Raw genomic sequence first — 22,177 nt, forward strand, 5'->3', positions numbered from 1 at the left:
AGATATTATAAATGTTACGGAGGGCAGAAATACTAAATAAATTTAGTATTATTTTAGTAGTTTATATTAGTATAGTAGTATATTTTGGCAGTTGTGCTCTTTCCTTCCTGATAATCAAGTTGCCAGTTTATTTGGCCAAGCATTTGGGGTGGGGGGTGTCTTTTTGATAAGTAAATTTAAAAAATGAGAATGTTAAAATTTTAGGAAATGATAGAATATACTGTGGGAGGGCTGCTGACATAATGTTACATGAGCTGCAGCACTTTAATGCTGAGAGCCAAAAATAGAAATTGGTGGAAAAAACAAATACGAGAAGACAGAAGTAGAGGCTTGCTGCTCAGCTGCTTTTAATTGGCATAGACCCCTTCAGACAGTATTGTAGCATTGGTTTACATCAGGGCTGTCTAAGTAGCAGCCTGTAGCCTTTACAGCTCCAAACCCCTGGAGGTCAGTGCTGCCACCACTCTCCCTGCCCTAGTCCCTCACAGAACTTGGGATCTTTGGTAACTGCTTGCAACTCAAGTCAGCAGTGGGGGAAAGGTGGGGTAAATAGATGCAGCTTTCACCTCCTGGGTTCTGAAGCAACACCAGTGTAATGCCTCTGGCAGCCATGCTGATAGGCCACTGGAGGTAAGTTGTGTGGCTCTTAAGATGCCCCACAAGCTGGATCTGGCCTGATTTACATCACTTGAGGATTTGACCGAATGCTAATTAATAAGCTGACTACTCTTAACTTTGTTTTTCAGAGCTTACTTTTGTTACAAGTGTAAGTTACATAGATCAGTATTCACTGATTTTTAGTTTAAATGATATTATTTTCCAAAGAGTTCTATGGTCTGTTTAGGAAAAAAGCATTAACAGACCACAAAATGAGGTGTTATAACCTTATTTTCAATATCTATGATTGTATTTAAAGGACACTGTCCCACTAAAGATTAATGTTGCTAATTCATGTAAGGAAGCTGAAGAAAATTCAGACTTTTTTTTCACTAAATTGTTTTTGAGCCAAAATTTGGTCCTTCAGTGTCTCGAATCAACTCTTATATGCCTCATGCAACCTTTTGTAGTTTAGATTATTTTCATTTATTTGTAATAATACTTCACAACATTATCTTGCTATTGCAACCCATATATCCATTGCCCAAATATCTCTAGACAATATTTTCCCATTTCTTCCCAGCCATCTTACTGTTGTGGTTCAAAAGATTCAGTATCTTCTTAACCCTGCTTTTATTTCTCTTTCCAGTACTTCTTGTATAGCACTGATGATAGTCCCTTTGGTTATAAAATACTGCATTTGAGCTACTAGTTTTTTGCTTTGTCTAAGTTCTGTTGTTCCTGGTTACTGCACCTTGTCCTATACTTTGGCATTACAATTGCAGCATAAATAACTAATACTAAAATGTAGTGAGAAGCAGACAAATCTAAATATGTTTTTTGGTTATCATTTATAAACCAGTTAGGCATGTTAGTCTGAAGTCAGGCAAAAGGCAGACCAGGGCAGCACCTTAAGGATGCTGACAGATGCTCAGGCCTGTGCTCTAACTCATGACACTTTACATAAAACCCTGAGTTAGAGCACCCCGCCTCCCCTGACTCAACAGACATTCTCATTTTGGATGGGAAGGGGGAGGATTAAGCCTGCCTAGTGAGCTCACTCCCAGTGGAGGAACTGCCCCTCTCCCCAGCTCTAGGGTGGGAGGGAAGAAGAGAGAGGGGCAAGCCAGCAGCAGCAAGCTGCTCCTTTAATGAGCTGCTAGATTACCCAGCCTGAGCTGGAGCAAGCAGGGCTTGAACCAGAGCCCGCCACCTCATGGCCCCTCTTCTAGCTGTGATGCTGGGGGGAGCCAGGCCAGCCCTGCCTCCATGATGACCAGGGACCTAGGTTTTACGTTTCCCATGGAAAAATGAAGTAAACAGCGGATTTTTCCCCTTTACTAAAGTAAAATGCGGATTTCTCATTTTAGCAGAGAAACCCACAGATTTTGTAGTTTTGCAGCGAGCCCTCTGCAGACTGGCACAGTCCCAGCTGAGAGGATGCAGGACCAGGGCAGTCAGGCAAGGGACACCATGTGCATGTACATGCACATGGCCCCAGGCAGCCTGGAGAGCAGCTCCTGCAGGTAAGTGAGGAGGGGATTGAGGCTTCCATAGGGAGGGAGGTGGGCAGGGCAGGGGCTAGGGCTGCTGCCCTGCTGGGTAGTGTGTGGGGCTTGGAGTCTGGGGTCACAATGTGTGGCCTCAGATCCCCGGCGGGGCGCAGGACAAGGCTGCAGGTGGCTTGTTTGGGGTGGGGGGTGGGGCCAGTTCCCTGCCACAGCATGCAGTCCCAGGGGGAAGGGGGGGACCCACGCCCCCAGATCTGTGGGGGCGGGGTGGGGGCGTGCTGCAGGCTCATGCTCTGTACCCCACTGCCCTCCCCCAGGGCCTTTGCAATGCAGCATGTGCGACCTAGTGTGGCAGAGTACAGCGAGTCTGTGTTGGAAAGTTGCTTGCCCCTGTGAGCTCCATGCTGCCCAGTGTAACACCTACTATAACATATTTTAATTTTATTACAAAAAATATTCTTGTCATGATTTGTGTTTGCATACCGTATATAGAGGTGATTGTATAATAAATAAAAAAGAAATTCTTTGTCATGTATATTGTGTGGGAGGGGTGTCTGGGGGGTGTGTGTATGGTGGAGAGTGTGTGGGTGTGTGCATGTTGGGGACTGGGGGTTTGTGTGGGGGGTTGTGAGAAGGTGTGGCTATGTGTGGGGAGCATAGGATATGTTGGGGGGTGTATATGTGAGTAGTTGTGGGGGCAGGGTGTGGGTATGTGGCATTTGTTGGGTGTGTGGGAAGTTGGGGAGGTGCCCCCCCCCCCCCCAATTCCCACATGGTACAGCAGCAGGTGGGGGGCACTCATGCCTGGTACAGGCTCTGGTGCCCAATGGTGTGTGGCACCAGCCAGCACTGCACATCATAGCGAGAAGCACAGCCCCCAGCTGGGCCGTCTCTATTGCCGGCACTCCCTGATGTGCACATGCAGCCTCTGCACTCACGCAGCACAAGAGAGAAGCCCCACACGCTGGAGCCACTGCCTTCCCTGTCCCCTGCTGTGCAGGTCCCAAGACTCTATGGGGAGTTTTTCTATGAACTCAGTGAAGCAAATAGATGACTAACTTATTACTAAAGGGAATTCAGCTCCATTTACAACTGCTTATACTATGACATGGGATATTTGTGATCTCTAAAGACTTGATTTCTTTTCAGCATATTGCATGATAGCTTATATTGCATAGGAAGACCAGATTGTGAGAAAAATGAAGTTTTGGGGACATCTATTTCTATACTTATAGAAAATATATACTGTACTTCAGCAACCTTTGGTCTGGTGTAGTGAACTTCCTTAATCACTGAAATGTGAACTAGCAGACCTTAATAGTTTTAGAAACAGTTAGTTTTCTAATACTTAATTACTACCAGTTTATTGCCACTCAATGCCTCATTGAAGTCCCCCATCATGTTAGGTGAACCTTGAAACCTGAGAACAAATTCTCTTTCTAATTCAGTTTATACCCCTGAGATGGGCAAACACATTCTGTACAAAGCACTGCCCAAACCCACAAAATTCATAGCTGATCAGTGACTGGTTAATGATTGCATAGCATAAAATGGAGATCTGTACATTTAGCCCATGTGTTATCTTAGCTGCTTGGAAACTTGGCATCTACATGCAGGGTCAAATAATAATACTTTCTCTCATGCAAGAGGACAAAGAGAGACTTTATGTATGCTAAAATTTCTAGGCTGCTTCATCTCTTGGAATCTATCCCTGAAAAGCTTACCCTTCACCCTCTTCTTAAAGAGATACATTACAAATTGACAGTATCAAGTAATATCTAGTAGTTAGAAACTGTGTAAATTGGCTCACAAGAACAAGTAAACAAATAATACTTTGAACAAATCTGAAACAGAAAACACATTTATAAATAATTTGGTTAGCTTTTAGAGAACTCTCTAAAAGGGGAAAAAAGTATAACTCAATTGAATTTAATAGTACAGAGCTCAAGGTTAATTAAGGGGCTAATGAAAATGAGTCTGCTATAAGCTGGGGAATTACTAAGTGGAAACTGTCCAAGGAAGAGAAAAATCTGTATGCATTATGTTGGCCAAAAGATGGTTCTGGGCTCACTTGGGCTTAGCTCTGATGGAATATGGTTCTGAAAAAAGCATTTTTTTTTTTTTCCAGTAGACATAGGCAAGTATTAATGCCACTGTACAAAACATTGGTAAGACCTTACCTGTAAAATTTTGGTTACTCATATATAGGAGAAAAAAATAATGTAAGAGTGATGTTGTAGCCATATTGGTCCAGAAATTATGTGAGGCAAGAATTTCTTAGGATGCCTGGTTCCTGTGATCAGAGACCTGAAGAATGTCTTGCAGTTGAAAACTTGTCTAACTTTGTCCCAACTACATAGTTTGTCCAATAAAAGATTCCACCCCTAGAAATCCTTGCCTCTCACATAGAAGGAAAAAAAACAAAACAAATTCAAGCTGGAACTAGTGCAAAGAAAGAATAACTAGGGGTACAGAGAGTCATAACAATTAACCCATTCCACAAATGACACTGATTGGGAGCCAGTTCATATTTGTACCTAGTCAGAAGTTTCTGTATGTACACTGCTAAGGGTTCTAAGCAGAATACTTTTTGCAGGTTGCACTGCTGCCAAAATGTACCTGGAGGTGGTAGAGAATCCAGACCAGCAAACCTTCCAATGCCCGAGTTCCTTCCGCTCCCGTGGAAACCTGGGGAAAAGTCCAGATTGGCTGGTGCTCCAAGGAGGAAGATGATGTCATAACCCACAATTGGAATTTCTGTTGCCCCGTCTCAAATACAGAAAGACAGAAACAAAGAAGTAAGGAAAGAAATAATTTTAAAAGACTGATTGATTTTAATAAAGAATATAATTACAGTTTACAACCCATATGAGATGGTACCCTGGCTGGGGATGTATAGAGGTGTGTGGGGTGAGGGGAACGGGAGTAGGAGTGGTACTGGGGGATGTGTGGCCTCCAGTTTGAGGTTCCAAGGTGGTGGGGTGCTCTGGGAGGGCCCCCAAGATCTTGGCAGCTTGTTTCAACCCCAGAACTGAATGATCAGAACAAAAGAGAACTTCCATTATGAAAGCAAACTAAAAGACCTTAGCCAGTTTCTTGGGTTTATTCAGGGCTAGTTGTCCTGGCAACCTTAATTCTGAATTATACTAACTTTTCAGGGCTTCATTTGATAACTTTAGTGTTCTTTGTCATGTTTTTTTTAACTATAAATGACAATAAAACTGCAAAATGACTTGCATGATTCCTATTTACAAATAAAAAAAACACTGCCACAAAGAAATGTAAAAGATCACTGAAGGTCATTTTGGGCTCTGCCAGAAGTGACATTTGTTGCATGATTGGCCCCTTGAAAGTGCTCTACAGCCATGCCCTGACAGAAATGCATGACTGCAGAGCACTTTAAAAGTGCCTAATCATGAGACAAATTAACCCTCATGTAATGAAGGTTCAGATGAAGGCACTCCAAAGTAGAGCACTTCATTAACTTCTGCCTGTCCCTGTATATGATTGGGAGGGGGGCTCTACCCCATGCACCCCCTACCTGTCCAGCTCAGGCAGGGCAAACCCAAGCCTGGAGCTCCCTCCCCTTCCCTTCCCTTCTCCCTCCTCTCATCCTCCAGACAGCACCAGAGCTGGGAGGGATGAGGGGCAGGGTTGCAAACAGGCAGCTCCTCCTGGATTGGCTCCAAAGGAGAGCTCAATCCTCCACCCCCCTTAACCAACAGTGAATGTAATTGTTTCATTGGGAGGTGTGGGGGTCACTCTATTTATAGCACTTTCTTTGAAGGACATCTGTTAGTGCCCTTTGTTGTTAACCTGCTCTTCAGTACATACACGTTGCTCTGTGTACCTATGAGAAAGTGGGAGGAATTGGTGAGTCAGAGAAAGTGCATAGGAGAGGGTTGGGTTAATCTAATATGTTCCAACATACAGGGTGTGTCTACACGTGCATTTACAGTGTCTTAAATTTACTGTACATTAAGCAGGAATAGGCCGGCATCTGCATGTGCAAGCATTAAAGCACATTCATGCAGTGTGTAAACTGACTTGGGACAAAAGTTAGTCCCAAGTCAGTCCACACACACAGTGTTACTGCGCAGCAACTAATTGGGCATAAATTTGATACCTGCATGATGCAGGTATCAAAGTTTTGCTCAAGTCGACGTAAATCACCATACTTACTGCACAGTAAAGGCATGCATGTGTAGACACGTGCCTGTACGGCACAGTAATTTTGGTTACTGCACAGTAAATGTGCATGTGTAGATGAGCCCACAGAGAACAGAGCTTTTCTTATTAGGTGAACATCTTAAGAAATACTTATAGAAAATGAGGAAAGATTGTGGAACTGTGGATGAAATAATTTATCACAAAAAAATTATCTCCCTGAAAACTCTGTGAGAATATATAAGTCTTTGGGCAATTATTAATCTTTAAAGGAGAATTAACTGTGAGTGGGCTGTTTATAACTATGAGCTTTGCTACATTTCTCCAAGGGAAGTATTTCACAATGTGTAGGAGCTGGGCAAAATTGGAAGCTGAGATGCTTTCAGAACATCATGATTTCTTGGCATTTTTCCTAAAATATGAGTATATCTAGTTTCTGTTGTTAATGTCTGTGTAAGCCATTTGTAACATTGTCACAGTTAAGCATCTTTTAATATGTTAGCCAAACAACATAATCCTTTCCCAGGAAAAACTTCAAACAGATCTGAGAAATGTGTTGCTTGTATAATGATTGCAAGGTTTTACCCAATTGTCCCTGTCTTTTATATTAAATTTGTCTCCTTATGAAATCAAAAGTGAATTTCACAGAGGACTGAATTTTACAAACTCTATATATTATTTTAGCTTAATAGCTGATTCTGTGGATTTCAGCCTCACTGATTCCGCTAGTTAAGTGTAAATTTGGTAAGCATATTTTGGCCCTGTAGCTGTATAATATTACACATTTCCCCATCATTTAAGTCTAGAAGAAACCGTTTTGATTTTCATAGTCTGATCTGCAAAATCCAAGCCATACATTTCAGCCAATGATTCCAACAAGCCCATAACTTCTGATTAGGACAGTGTACCTTTTCCAGGAACACAATTGTTTTTCTTTTGAAGATTGAATGCATGGAAAATCCACCACTTTCTCCATAGATTCTTCCCTCCCCCTTCTCAGTGGTTTTAGCCTCAGTATAAAATGAAATTCCACCTTGTCTTCACTCTGACCTTTCAAGCTTTGATTTCTAACTCTAGCTACTAGATATTATGTCTTTGTGTGCTAAATTATATAGCTCTGGTATCAGAAATATTCTCATGAAAATAAGTACTTACTTATAACAGTAAGTATTGTCCCCATAAGTATTGATAGGCCATGATCAAGTCACATCTTCCCCCTTCTTTTGCATAAAATAAATAGACTGAATGCCATAAATCAGGTTTTCCAGGCCTTGAATCATTTGTGTGCATAGCGTTTTTTTCTTGAAACTTGTCTCCAATATTTTTACCTCCTTTTTGAAGCACAAACCCCAGAACTGGACACAGCTTGCTCAATAGCTTTTATACTCATGCTGTAAAGGAAGGCAGTATTTGCTTTTTCTATATTTACTTACTTTTTCTGTTGGTAAAACTGGCTAAGTGCTAAGGGGCAGTGTTCATTAACTTGATTAAGGATTTTAAACTTCATTGCAGAACAACAAGGAGGTTTTTTTACCTCCCTGCCTCCCATCTGACACCTTCAGGGAAGGAATTCTACCTGATCAACACATCAAAGAGCTACTCAACATAACTCACAAAGACACTCTCATGGACCCAGAGGGACAGACTTCCATCTTCAGCTCCCTCTGTGCAAAAATGAAGTTTATTTCCTACCTCTGGGGACTTCTTACCATCTTGTGCCATCTACACTTTTCCCAGAGCCTGACGAAGGGACTTTGATTCCGAAAGCTCGCAGAAAAGGACAATTTTCTTGCCATTTTCCAGTTGGTCTAATAAAAGGTATCATTTTGGAACCAAGAGTTCTAGTTTTTTGTATGTTAACTTAACTAAAGCATTCCTGAGATGTGGCAACACTTCTTTTAGTTTAGGAAGTAGTGTATTCTAATTAGCGCTGTGCGTGTCAGCACACCGCTGCCTGGTATGGTAAGTCTGTGGTATAGGCTGGAACAGTGATCGATATGGGTGCATACAAATTTACATGCGATGAGGCCCCCAAAAGCACTCTGTAGCCATAACATAACAAGCGTTCACAGCTGCAGAGTGCTTTTAAAATGGCCAATTGCATGAAAATGTAACCTTTGTGTGATGTAGTATCAGACAGAGGTGGTAGGGTAGAGTGCCTTAGAGAACGGGTGTACAGATTCCTTGCAAGGCTTCATTTTGCGTAATTCTACCTGCATCCCATGCAGCTTTGTGGGGTTGGGATTGTGCTCCCATGGGCAAGAACTGGCCCAGCTCCACCCCCAGGGCTGTTACAGAAGGGTTTTCTGTCTCCTCACTATGAAACCAGGTATGGAGTGGGAAAAAGAGAGCTCCCCCTGCCACACACGTCCTCCCTCACTTACCCGTGCTGGGGTCTTGGACAAAGCCAGTTCTTATCTTGAATATGGCCTGATTCCATTCAGAGTGTTTTTACTATATTAGGATGTTTTTACACATGCTCTGGTGGTGGGAGATGGCAGGGCACTTCAATTAGAGTGGCTCCCAGACCCACTCTAATTAAAGTTCCTGCAGTGTTTCATGTATCAGTGTCCCCATGCTTCAGAATGGTAGTGGGGGCCATTTAAAGTTAAAAGTTAAAGTGCCCCCACCGCTATGAAGCATGAGGACACTGATATACGAGACACGGAGGCTGGCTGAAGCATGCTAATTAGCGTGCTCCGGCAGATTTGATTAATCGAGTATGCCCTGATGTGATTACAGTGCATCGGAGTAGCCTAGCAGCACATCTAGAGGCATCCTTTGTGATGTTTTAAAATGTGTTGGTGCTTGAAGATATCTATACTCTAAACTCATTGCCTAGAGATGGGAATAATGTTCAAACCAGCCTGCTGCCCCATTCATACTTCAGTTTGTGTATTCTTACCCATTTTCTATTTCAGAATACACAAAATAGCATTTTAAACTGAGTGTCACCATTTACATTAAATATCAAACCAAAGCTGCATCAAATTGTATTCTGACCTCAAGGTGCTACCCTCAACTTCAGTTCAAGGTAGTTTCTCTCATTAGGCTAATGAAAGCTGCAGGAATTCATCTCAGTTGACTTTTTCCATGAATAATTGGAATTCCTCTGTTGCCATGGCTTGATACCATTTCATTCCTTATTCCTTAATGATTTACGTGCAGTTTGTTAATCCTGAACTTCTGTTTTCTCTGAAACACTTGTGTGCAGTAATTATTTTTATCACTGTACCACACAGAACATACTTTACAGATACTTGTTACAGTTTTCCCTGAACTGCTTCTGACGACTGCTAGTAATTTTGAATGGGTACTTCTTAAGGGAACTGATAGTTGATTTTCACCAATATCTTTGAACAACCCCATAACACTTCAGATTTGGTTATGGCATGGAAAAAGTACAGTTCTACTAACTGATAACTGTTCAGGTAACCCATCAAGTGTAGACAAAATGGTTATGCTAATCTACAAGCTGCATCTTCCCCATGGGAAACTGTTGAGTTTACCACATGATGTGCCAAAAATAGACACTACTACTCATAGATATGTCCCCTTACTTCTCTCAAATAGATATTGGAGGATTGCTTGTTTGCTGAGAGCCCTAACCCAAAAAACCCAGCTTTCCCTTTTTCTTTTCTTCATTTCTTCACTTGCTGACTTAAACAATAAGTGTATTTAAACGTCAGTAAAACATTACTATTATGTAGTTAGCTGTCCTCCTCTCTTATGGGACAGATAAAGTTGCCCCAGTCATTGCAAGTGCCTGACTGAAACATAGTTGGTTAATTTTAATCCAAATATGACTGCATTTATAAGGGTTAGCACAGAAAGATGACTCTCAGTCTTTTCTAATACCCCTATATGTTGCCTAGAAATCTTGGTTACTAGTGTACTAGAAATGCTAGCATTATACACTTACTGATCGTCAGTTTTTCAAAATGTCCCTCTGTGGGATTCCTCTGAAGCCTCCTATGCAGACAACAATAAAAAGGATGTCCTCACAATGTAGCTTTGTTATTTTTCTGTATTCTTTTCAGTTTATTCTTTTCATTAAGTTATAAGTTACAGTATACAGGAGACATAGGCCATGAGAGGTGATAATGTCACTTTACTTGACACTGATTAGACCTCATCTAGATATTGTGTATAGTTCTGGGCTCTGCTTTTTTAAAAATACTGTGGACTAATTAGAAAAGGCCCACAACAGGTGACAAGAATAATAAAGGGTATGGAAAGCAAACCATTAGAGGAGAGAGAGAGATAATTGTTTAGCTTGCAGAAAAGGCAACAAGGGGAAGGCATGATAGCAGGCTTCTGAAGGGCTGCCATAAAGAAGAGGGAGAACAATTTTTCTGTCTTGCTGCAGAGGGCCGGATGTGTAGTAATGGCTTGAAATTGCAACAAAATCTCTTTAGATTGAACATCAGCAAAAAAGAATTCACTGTTAGAAGAGTGAGACAGTGGAACAGATGGCTTAGGAAAGGTGGGGAACATCTCCCTGAATAGAGGCTCTGTTACTATGGGTGTTGGAGTGGGTTTTGGGTTTATTTTTTACCTTCCTCAGAATCTTTGGATGTTGGGCACAGCCAAAGCTGAGGATTTTGTCACCTGAGATACCACTGTTTGCGGTGTCCACAGCATTTTCAAAAAGAAGAGGCCAGAACTATACATAATATCTAAATGAGGTTTAATCAGTGTCAAGTAAAGTAAAAGAATAAGGAATGAAATAGTATTAAGCCATGGCAACATAGGGATTCCAATTATTCATGAAAAAAGTCAACTAAGATGACTGCCATGTGTCATGCTGCGTGTCTGGTCATTGATCTTCTGTCATTCATCACCATCTTGTAGACTGAACCAACCTGTCCAAGGCATCCTGACCTTGACTCATCCCTTAATGCTGATTCTTGCTTGCTTACATTTAACTGTCTTTTTTGTTTTGTTTTTACTGTGGTGTATGAGAGGACACCAGCCCCCAGTGTTGTCATGTTCTCAGACATTTCCTTTGGCTCAAGATTTTTTGGAGGCATTTGATTACTTACCATGGTACCTCTCCACCAGAGCTGCTTTGTAGCAGTGTGGTTCTTTCTACACAGTGGGAATGGCAATCAAAATGTGGGTATAGCATGAAGAAAGACTGTTCCAGACAGAATCAAACACCCATGGACCTCCCTGGCCGACACAGACTGGCTCTGGGGCTGAGAGAGAGAGAGTAGGCTAGGGAAAGTGCCTCTTAACTAAAATAAGTCTTCTCCTCCACTGGTAGGAATTGGGACAAAGTTTGTGGGAGGAGAGATCCCCAGTCCAGCTGGTCTCTGGAGGTCCCTATTCTCGGTAGGGAAAGAGAAGGTAACTCCTACAGCAATTCATAGGCAGATAAGGGAGCAAAGAGTTCATGTTCCTCTCCTGTGTAAGAGATTCCTCTCTGGTCCTTCTAGAGAGGCCCACAAAGTATACCAGCATCCATAAAGGGTGTGCCTGGGACAATATTGAAACAGGTGACAGAAGCTCCCCTTTTTTCTGACCACCACTTCCCACCTGCTGTACTATAGGGCCACAGCAAATGGCTTCAGAAACTCATGGGTGGAGTAGGTGCAATGTCTATGATGCTTTCACTGGCCCATGCAAAATAGGATAGCCAGGAGGGGAAGAGAATCACTTCCTGAAATTCCCTCTGGCTTATTGGTGCTGTGGTTTGAAAACTCTCCTGGAAGAATACATTCTTCTCACCAGAGGTAGAGTGATGGTTTAACTGGTCCATAAAAGGTGTAACAGCCTCAAGGGGAAAAGTGATTTTGCCATCCCCCCGTTTCTTCCAGGCCCGGTACTTTGTGGGGGGGGGGGGGGGGGGGGTGTAAGTTCAAATCCTTTCCAGAGGGCAAAAGAGATGTCTACAAGCAGTAGTGCTCTAAGCATCAGGCAGAATGAGTCTTTAATTTATCCATGCAAAGAACAGCTGCCTCAAAGAGAAATCAAGGTGCCCTTATTATGACATTTTATGCAGCCTGGTGATTAGGCTATGCTTTTGTAATTGGGAGCTTATGGGTTCAAATCCCCTGGCATTTTAGCAGCATGTGCACTTTATGTACAGGCTGACTCTTTAGTTAGGCAATACAAAGTGTAGCAGCCTAAGGAAGGAATGAGAAGCGCTTAGCCTGAGACTGCCTGTGACCTTGTGCTTAGGCCATATTCCTACAACTAATTCAAAATGCCGGGGTCAACAAGAAAGGATATTCTCTCAGTATGTACCTCCTCATAAAGGATGACTCACTGCAAGAGCTTCCAAGATAAGAATGGAGAGGAATTTTCTCCTGACTCTTCCTGTGCTCTACTGGTCTGGCTATGCCCCTGACAGTAGATATTGTGGGATTAAATTACTTCCTAGAAGGAAAAAGTGAATCATATTGCCTGCCTTCCTCTGAGGAAAGGAGGAGGTGATTTTAAATTGGGCTAAGCAAAGTGCAAGACACTAAAAGAATGGAATGGAGATTAGTGTCTCCCAGGGCCTCATGTAGCCTAGTGGTTGGGCTAAGCCCTTGAAGGTTGGGGGCTCTGGATTCAAATATCTTGGGCTAGCAAGAAAGGGAATTCTTGTCCTTTCCATTCAGATTGAGGGTGCATCAAGGGGAGGATTGGATAAATAGCTTTCCAAGGATACCCTGTGGCATCATGATTTGCACTCATGTCTTGGGAATGTGGGCTCTGAGTTCAAATCCCCTTCTCAAACCCTGGAATGCCACTGACTGTAGGCTTGAGTAAAGATGAGATGCTGCTTGAATGGGCTGGTACAAAGCACAAGGGCCTCAGAGGGATTAATGGAGAAGAAGCTTTGCCTGAGACTCCTTGTGGTGTGGTGGTTTGGGTGTGCTCCTGCGATGCAAAACCTGTGGGCTTAAATCCCCCCTGGAAGGAAGAAGAGTTTCTTTCAGAACACCAGTAACCTGAGATCTTCTAAAAAGCAAAAGAAGAAATGAACTCTAGAGATGAAAAAGCTATTCATCCTCATATCATGTAATGGTATCAGTTTGCATTTTCCTCTAGAATGAGGAAGGTGGTGAACTTGAATTCCTGGGTGTCAACTATTGGAGGAAACCAAACCTATGGGTTGCCTCTTTTCTGGAGATGGGAGTGCTATATAATGGGTCCTGCCCCATGGGAGAGTATTCAGGTCAGCACTGAAGTATTCACTAAAGACATTCACATTGCCTGTTGGCAACCATGAGCAGACCAGTCCTTATGGAGCATCTTCCACTGTAGGCACCTAACACATTGCTGCTCCTGGCACCCCCACAGCTTCCCCCACACCTACAGCTTCTTTCAGCACCCGCAGCCTCTCCCGGCATTCTCACAGTCTTTCCCCAGTGGCCCCTTTCCAGCTCCCAGCACCCACAGCCTGTTCCCACCTTCCCCCGCAGCCCCTCTCCAGCACCCACAGCTTCCCCAGTTCCCCCAACCTGACTCCTGGCTCCCCCACCAGTCCCAGTTTCCCTCTCCCAGTACCTTTTGGCTCCCCCGCAGCTCTGGCTCCAGCCCCAGCCTCTGTGCCTGCTTCTCCCTGGCATCACTCCTCCGCTCTGCCAGCTTTCAGCTTTTTCCTTTGATCAATTAATAACAATTAACCTTAAGTAATCCCAAGCCCCAGTGACCTCACGTAACCTCAGGGGCCACAGTGACCTTAAGTAACCCCAACCCCAAGTGACCCTGAGTAACCCCAGGGGCTACTTGACCTTAAGTAACCCTAAGCACCAAGTTACCCCAACGCCCCCTAGTGTTAACACACAGCCATGGAAGTGCATGTTTGTGTATGTGTACATGTGTGTGTGTGAACTCATAGTGGTGTTTGTGTAGTTTCTGTGTATGTACATAATTGTGTATCATGCCCTCCTAACAGCGCAATATTGGGATCCCGAGTGTTGATCTGCCGTGTGTCAAGTCAACAAAAGGAAAAGAGAGGACCCAGAGAGCTACAGACTGGTTAGCCTCAACTGTTTCTGGAGCATATCCTAAGGAAGGCCATTTGTAAGCATCTGGAGGAGGAAAGGATGATGATCACAAGTCAAATTGTATTTATGAAAAAGAGATCATGTCAAACAAACTTGAATGGCTTCTTTGACAAAGTAACTACTTGGGTGGATGAAAGGAATGCTGTGGTTATAGCATATCTGGGCTTTAGCAAGACTTTTGACAGGGTACTACACAACCTTCTCGTAAACAAATTGGAGAAATGAGGGCTGTCTGTTATCTGTCCTATCAGGCAGACAGATAACTGGTTTAATACCACCAAGCAAAGGGTAGATATAAATGGGTCTGTGTCAGAATGACAGGAGGTTTTTAGTGGAGGCCCACAGGGGTCTGTCCTGGACAGGGTGCTGTTCAATGGGTTTATTAACAATTTGGATGCTGGCATAGAAAGCTTTTTCAGCAAGTTTGCATATGCCAGAAAACTGAGAAGGGTTGTAAATACTTTGGAGGATGCAATTGCAAATCAAAAGGATCTTGACAAATTGGAAGGTTGGGCTAAAGCTAATAGGATGAAGATCAATGGTAACCTAGGGGATAGTGACCATAAATTGATAGAATTCACTTCTGGCGAAGGGTGGGACAAGTAACCAGCAGGACAGAAGTGCTAGACTTCAGAGAGGTTGACTTCAGTGTGCTTAAAAGATTAATTAGTGGGGCATTAAAGCTCAAGAGCATTGACAAAATGGCGGTCCAGGAGGAGGGGTGGTTGTTCCTCAAGGAAGCAATCAAAAGAGGCAATTCCACTGCATAGAAAAGGGGACAAAAGGGCTAAGAAACCCTCCTGGCTAAACAGAGAAATCCAGGAAAGCCTAAGGGCAAAAAAGAGGTGTACAGGCTGTGGAGGCAGGGGGTAGCTACCAAGGAGGAGTATACTTGCTCTTGCAGGGAATCAGTCAGGAAGGCCAAAGCAGGATTAGAACTTAAGCTGGCCACAAAAATTAAGGACAAAAAAAGCCCTTCTTTAGGTATATAGGAAGCAAAAGAAGGCACAGGGCAGCATAGGACCCCTACAGGATAGACAAGGGCAGCTGGTGACAGATAGGAGGGACAAAGCAGAGCTCTTCAATGAGTTTTTTGTTTCTGTATTCTTGAACTGGGATCTAGACAAATCTGCCAAATGCATTACTGACCGAAGCAAGGGAAACATCAGCCACCAACTGTCAGCACTGACCTAATAAAGAGACACTTGGAGGGTCTGGATGTGTTTAAATTAACGGGACTGGATGAACTCCATCCAAGGGTGCTGCGAGAATTAGCCAGAATCATAGCAGAGCCACTGGCACGGCTGTTTGAGCACTTGTGGTGCTCAGGTGAGGTCTCTGAGGACTGGAAAAGGGCCAATGTGGTCCCTATTTTCAAGAAGGGGAGGAAGGAGGATCCAGATAGCTATAGAGCAGTTAGTCTCACCTCTATCCTTAGGAAAACCCTTGAAAAAATTATCAAGGATCACATTTGTAGGAGTCCAGTGCGTAATATGCTAAAGACCAGCCAGTATGGGTGCATAGCAGGTAGATCCTCCCTGACTAACCTTGCTTCTTTTTATGACCAGATCACTAAATGCTTAGATGCAGGAGTCGAGGTAGAGGTCATCTACTTGGACTTTAAGAAGGCCTTCAACACGGTATCTCATCCTATACTTATAAACAAATTGAACAGCTGTGCCATAGATGATTACACAGTCATGTGGGTGGTAAATTGGTTTAAGTCATACCCAGAGAGTGGTGGTGGATGGGTCAGTATGGACCTCAAACGATGTGGGCAGTGGGGTCCCCCAAGGCTCAGTCCTTGGGCTGGTGCTGTTCAATATCTTCATCAGAAACCTGGATGAGGGCGTAGAAAGCACTCTGTCCAAATAAGCAGATGACACCAAACTATGGGGAGAAGGAAACACATTGATGGGAAGAAACCAAATCCAGGCGGACCTGGACAGGGTAGAGAAGTTCGCAGAGAACAATAGGATACAGTTCAACAAGGACAAGTGCAAGGTGCTGCATCTTGGGAATCAACAGCACACCTGTAGGTTGGGGGATGACCTCCTCAGCAGCACAGCAGCAGAAAGAGATGTCGGAGTCGTTGTCGATTCCAAGATGAATATGAGTCATCAATTTGACGAAGTAATTAGCAGAGCTAACTGCACTTCATCATGCATTAGTAGGTGCATCACAAACAGGTCCAGAGAGGTGATGCTCCCCCTGTATGTGGCACAGGTTAGGCCACACCTCGAATACTGCATCCAATTCTGGGTGCCACAATTCAAGAAGGATGTGGACAACTTTGAGAGGGCCCAGAGGAGTGCCACTTATATGGTTAGAGGCCTGCAGCGAAGGCCTTAGAAGGAAAGGCTGAGGGACCTGGACCCTTTCAGCCTCTGCAAGAGAAGGCTGAGGGGGGATCTTGTAGCAGTATACAAATTCACCGGTGGGGGGGGGGAGGTGGCGGGGCAGCAGGGAATAAGAGATGCTCTGTTTACTGGAGCCCCCCTTGGAACAACCAGAAACAATGGCCACAAGCTGATAGAAAGTAGATTTAGGCTGGACATCAGAAATAACTTCTTCATGGTTAAGGTTGCCAGAATCTAGAATGGGCTTCCAAGGGAGGTGGTGCTCTCCCTTACCTTGGGGGTCTTCAACAGGAGACTGGACAAGCACCTGGCTGGGGTCACATGACCCCAGCACTTTTTACTGCCACTAGCAGGGAGTCAGACTTGATGATCCATTGAGGTCCCTTCTAACCCTAGCATCTATGAATCTATGAAATGGCCAGGAGGTCAGCTACCTCATTTGCTCTCCAGCTGGATTCCTGGTTCCAGCCCTGGGTAGGCTTCTCTACCTGGATCCCACCAGCAGAGATCCTGGTGTTCCCTATTTAAAAGACCAGTTAGGCAATGATTTATTTATATATTTACAATTTTAAAACAATTTGGAAGACTACCAGTGCCTCTATCATCATCATAATATAAATTCTAAATATCTATATACTTTGGTGTTTAATTTTTTTAATCATAGAAAAATCAGAGCTCCCCCTGATCAGGATGTGGGAACAGCTGCCCCTGAAGCTACAGCTTCTGCCAGCAGGTCCCATCCTGTCTGGCAGCTAGGCATGCAAGGTTTGAGATGCAGGGGGATGGAGGGGTTTGTAGGAGAGGGGCGGGAAGGGTTATGGGGGTTGGGTGTGGGGTTCTTGGGTGGGTTTGTGTGTCAGTGGTGTGAGTATAGGGGGATGTGGGGTGTGTGGCTGGGTGTGGAGTTTGTAGGGTTTGTAGGTGGTTGTATGGGGTTTGTGGGGGCATTTATGGGTGTGGGGTTTCTTGTGAAGGTTTGATGCGCAGCTGCCAGATGCCCATCCCCCCCACTCCTGCAGCATACAGCCCCTGGAGCTGGCAGCAGCAGCAGTCAGGTGGGCCATGCCCAGTTGTAGGGGTATCCCTGCAGGGCACAGTGCTGCCTGATCCAGGTCTGTACATTGTGAATGGGCCCAGGCCAACCTGGCCTGCCCTGAGCCATGTGCTAGCAGGTCAGGCGAGGCCAGGCTTGTTCTCCATGTACAGGCCCCAGGTCAGATGGTGTTGCATCCCGCGGGGCTGCTCCTACACCAAAGGATAGCCTGGCTGGCTGCTGCTGCCAGAGCCAGGGGCTGTGCACCACAGGGGGTGGGAGGGCAGGCATGTGATGGCCCCTTTTTGATGGCATGTGAACCCCACCCCCACAAGCCCCCCAACAAACACCACCCCCACACCGCCCCCAAAACCACACAGTCCCCCCCCCCCCCCCGCTCCATGTCTCTACTTACCAGGGTTAGTACCTGGGTCCAGGTCACTCTGCAGTCTTGCCCCACACCTGTTTGCCCCAACACATTGAGGGAGTGTGCTGGGGCAGCAGGCGCAACATAGAGATGTTCTGGCCAGATGCCAGAGCGTCTCTTTGGAGGACTCAGCCTCCGGTTGCCTCAGGGCATGCTGCAGGAACATGCTCTGTGCCACTTTTTTCACAAGGGGGGTTGTTTGGGTTTTTTTGGAAATCCAGGTATCAAATTTAAAGCCTGCACTGCAAATATGCAGCACGGGGAACATATTTCCATTCCCAGACTGCCTCTTGCAGTGTCTTAGACTGTTTTGAGATATCGCAGCAGGCACATGTGCACTTGTCTGGATGCACCCACTGTGTTCATACCAGAAAGCACACTGTGTTTAAAATATTATAAATATAAATAAATCACAGCCAAGCAGGGGCAGAACTACAGGGATAGCCCAGGAGTTCTGGCCACAACAAGACACCATGACAATTCTGGGGTTGATAATGGACACGTTTGTCAAAGGTCACTGTGTTTTGCAGTAAAAATTCGAATGACTTTCAGTGGACTTTCCATGCCTGAGTTACTTAGGCACTTCAAAAGATCTCATGAACTGTTCTGATCCACTCGTGACTCTACTCACCCTCAGGGCTATAGCTGTATATCCTTCTATTGAACACAAAAGAAGTATTTCCTTTATGAGAGTTCTTTTCTTGATTACAGTTTACCTAGTACCTGATTTCACACTTTCCTTTTGAATAAATGTCTTTACATAGGCATCAATACCATCTTTTAAACTTTATGTTGTACATTGTTTTACCAGCAGCTTAGATGTATTTACAGAAGTCAAATTATCGAGTGTTTGTCAAGCTAACAGAAAAAGAAATAGAATTAGCCATGAATTCTGAGAACAGTACAGATTTTTGTGAGATCTCTATAGCAGAGCTCACATGATTTAGTTGTTTCTTTTGTACTGCTCAGTTGATGTATATGTAAGAGCTCAAATTCTGAGAATTCTTGTTTAGCACTGACTTCAGAAAAAATATGTCCTTGGTACGTTGTGTTCTTTATCTCTCGCCTTCCCTGGGAATGAATCCTTCAGAATGCATTGTTAGACAATACATAATGGCAATGATTTGTGTGTTGATGTACGCACACCCGCACACGTATTGGGGAGGAAGCATCCTTTGTATATGCAATGATCCCCATGTCTTTGGGGATGAGCACATTGCTCAGTGTTACACTATATATAGTTTCCACATGACTTGGCTCAGGTGTTTGAAAGCCTTTATTCATTTTCAAGAGCTGTGGGGAGCTGACATTCAGAAGCTTTCCCGTCTAACAATTTGGGGCCCATGTTAGCCTAGATGCAGCCTAAATGCAGCCTAGAAGAAAATGTTTGCATTTCTCTAGCTTGACATATAGTGCAATGTATTTGTGCAAGTGTTTTAACAGCAGCAGCTGTTAGGATCAGGCTAAACTGAAACATTGAGTTAACATAGTTATAATGAAGATCTACATAACTGATGCAGGCCTAAGCATGACATAATGGGGTTGTCATAGTAGACCAACAGGATGCAGTCCTTCTGGAGTTTCAACCAACAGGGCAAAATCAAGTAAAAACCAGGGATGCTGGATCTCTGCACAGCTTGACAGGATATTTGGGGATATGAAACTCAAGGTCTTGTGAGGGCATATGGAATTCTGTTCCTCAGTCCCACAGGAACAAAAGTCACCTTGCCAAGCATAAGACTAGAACACAAAATCAAGAAAGGCTAAGGAGAGAAAACCTGTTTAGTCAGTATTAATACTTTCATTCTTCCTCTGTTTGTGCCCTTCAGTTTATCAGAGGTGTAATGATGACACAACCTGGCACCCAGGACAGCTGCCACATGCAGGGGCAGCAGCAATTTCTGGTTGCTGCTGCTGGCATGATTGTGCTGCTTTTTTTTTACAGCACACCCCACCCCTCCAGCAAATTGGAGCTTGGGGTGGCTGCCTCAGGTGCTCTGCCCTAGTTACACCCCTGAGTTATCAGTCTTATTACTTCTATTCCATATTATTTCCTGAATTATTTTATAGGAAACTCATTTTTCAACCTACTTGTGACCAGCTGCATTTAAATAAAAGACAGTAAGTAGTCCAGCTTTGGTTTGCCTTTGAAATCCTGCTGTGAGACTAAAGGATTCAGGATGGCTCAGGGAATACTGACTAAGCCCTAAATAACTACAAACCTGAAACCCTGAATTTGTCTCCCACCCCTGTTTATATAGACTCAGTGAAAGCATTAAGGTTGCCTAGTTAAGCTCTCAGATGTTAAGATCACACTACATTAAATTACTCTTCTTGGGGCATACGAACTGAGGATACCTCCTATAAATTATGAATATATGCTATCGAAGATTTTCCTACAACCGTAAATGTAATTTCATAATAAAACCAAATGGAAATGTACAAGCATTTATACAAGCAGAGTGCATCTTTATTAACAACTTTAATGACATTTCACATGCATGTCATGCAGTCTTCATACCTCAGTCCTAAAACCCATTCTTACCAAACCCTGGATTTTCAGTTTTGCTTCTGTTGCAAATTTATATAGCTGATAGATGCAATAATGCTTCAGCTGCATCATTATTGTACAAACACCACTTGCTGTGTACTTGTTATTCACCTCACAGTTGTCTGGATGCAGTAGCAAAGCACTGCGTGATAGTAAGCAGGCATCTGGGGGCTGCTTAAACAAAGATAAATTGTATTAAGAAATAGTACTCTTATACAACTGCCTCTTTGTGTATCTGCATGATCCACAGAAGTTAAAATATTTTAAAAATATAGTTTGTAGCCATATTAGTCTAGAGGCAAAGGCATCCACAACTGTTGAGGAAGAGGTAATATCTTTTATTAAACCAACTAGATAGTTACAAACCCTGCCCCCCCCCCCCCCCCCCAAAAAAAAAAAACCTAGGTAGTTGCAAAAAAAAATAAATCCTGTGCAATATGAAGCATTCTAATGGTTATTCATTCATTCATTCATTCATTTATTTAAGAAAGCATGGACTTTCCAATCAGCAAAGGAAAGCAATCTCTCATGCATGTAAATGGTAAGAACCCAGATGTTTCAAAACAGTCTGCCAGGAATTAAGTGTGAAACAAATAAATGATATCTTTGAATTAAAAATGTAACTTGAAAATTACTGGTTTGGGTAGGACAGAAAAACAGGATTAAACTGACCAGCTCTTTAAATAAGTGTTCACATTACAAACATGTATGTAAGCACATGTTCCTTGCTCGTTTCAAAGATCTGAGGTTGTATGTAATTGAAAAGTAATAATAGTAAAAATGTTTTCAACTTATGTGTGTGCAGCACCTCTCACTATGCCTGACCTCTAAGCTACTGCAGTAGCAAGCAAAACTGCATCTTAGAGCTTAGTTACACATTACACTTTAAGCTTCTCAAAAAATGTTGATCCATGTTAGTGTTAGCTCAAGTTTGGAGTAGTCACACGCTCAGGCTAAAAACCTTCTCTGACCTGCACAGCTGTGACTTGCCACTAGAGAGCTGGTGAGCAGGGGCAGGACTGGGAGCTACAGCTGTGAGTTGCCACTAGGGTTAGGGACAGAAGTTACACATAAACCGGTTTAAGTGATCAGAAACTGGTTTAAACCTGTAACAGAACAGAAGCTCAGTGCACATAAACCAGCTTCAAAATGGCTGAAACTGGTTTAAGATAAACCTGGTTGAATGTAGTATCAGACTTAAGACTTAACTGATTTGGATCAAACCAGCTTATGAAACTTCTGTCCCAGTTAAATCAGAGTTCCCCAGCATGCTTTCGAGCTCTGGCCTGAGCTGTGCTGTGCTGTCTGCTCCAGAGCAGGGCTGGCCCCACTACTCTGCCCCCTAGCTGGAGCAGTGACAGCTGGCTGGCTGACAAGTTGCGGAGGGAGGGAGGGCAAGCCCAGCTGGGGATGCAGTCCTGGCTACGGGGGGAGGGGAGACTGCCCCCCCCAGCATAGGCAACTCATAGGGGGATATGGGGGGCATGTGCCCCCCCCCCGAGATTGGCTGCTGCTGCCACCACTG

General features: G+C 43.8%; 1 long non-coding RNA gene across 1 annotated transcript; it reads left to right on the plus strand.

Moving 5' to 3' along the window:
* Window positions 1–491: 491 nt before the first annotated feature.
* On the plus strand, window positions 492–8,087 carry LOC109280372 (uncharacterized). Its single transcript, XR_009461721.1, has 3 exons — window positions 492–630; window positions 4,705–4,906; window positions 7,788–8,087. It is a non-coding gene; the product is annotated as an uncharacterized LOC109280372 (long non-coding RNA).
* Window positions 8,088–22,177: the final 14,090 nt, after the last annotated feature.

This window comes from Alligator mississippiensis, chromosome 1 (assembly GCF_030867095.1).
Source record: "Alligator mississippiensis isolate rAllMis1 chromosome 1, rAllMis1, whole genome shotgun sequence".
In the NCBI taxonomy this organism is placed as follows: Eukaryota; Metazoa; Chordata; order Crocodylia; family Alligatoridae; genus Alligator; species Alligator mississippiensis.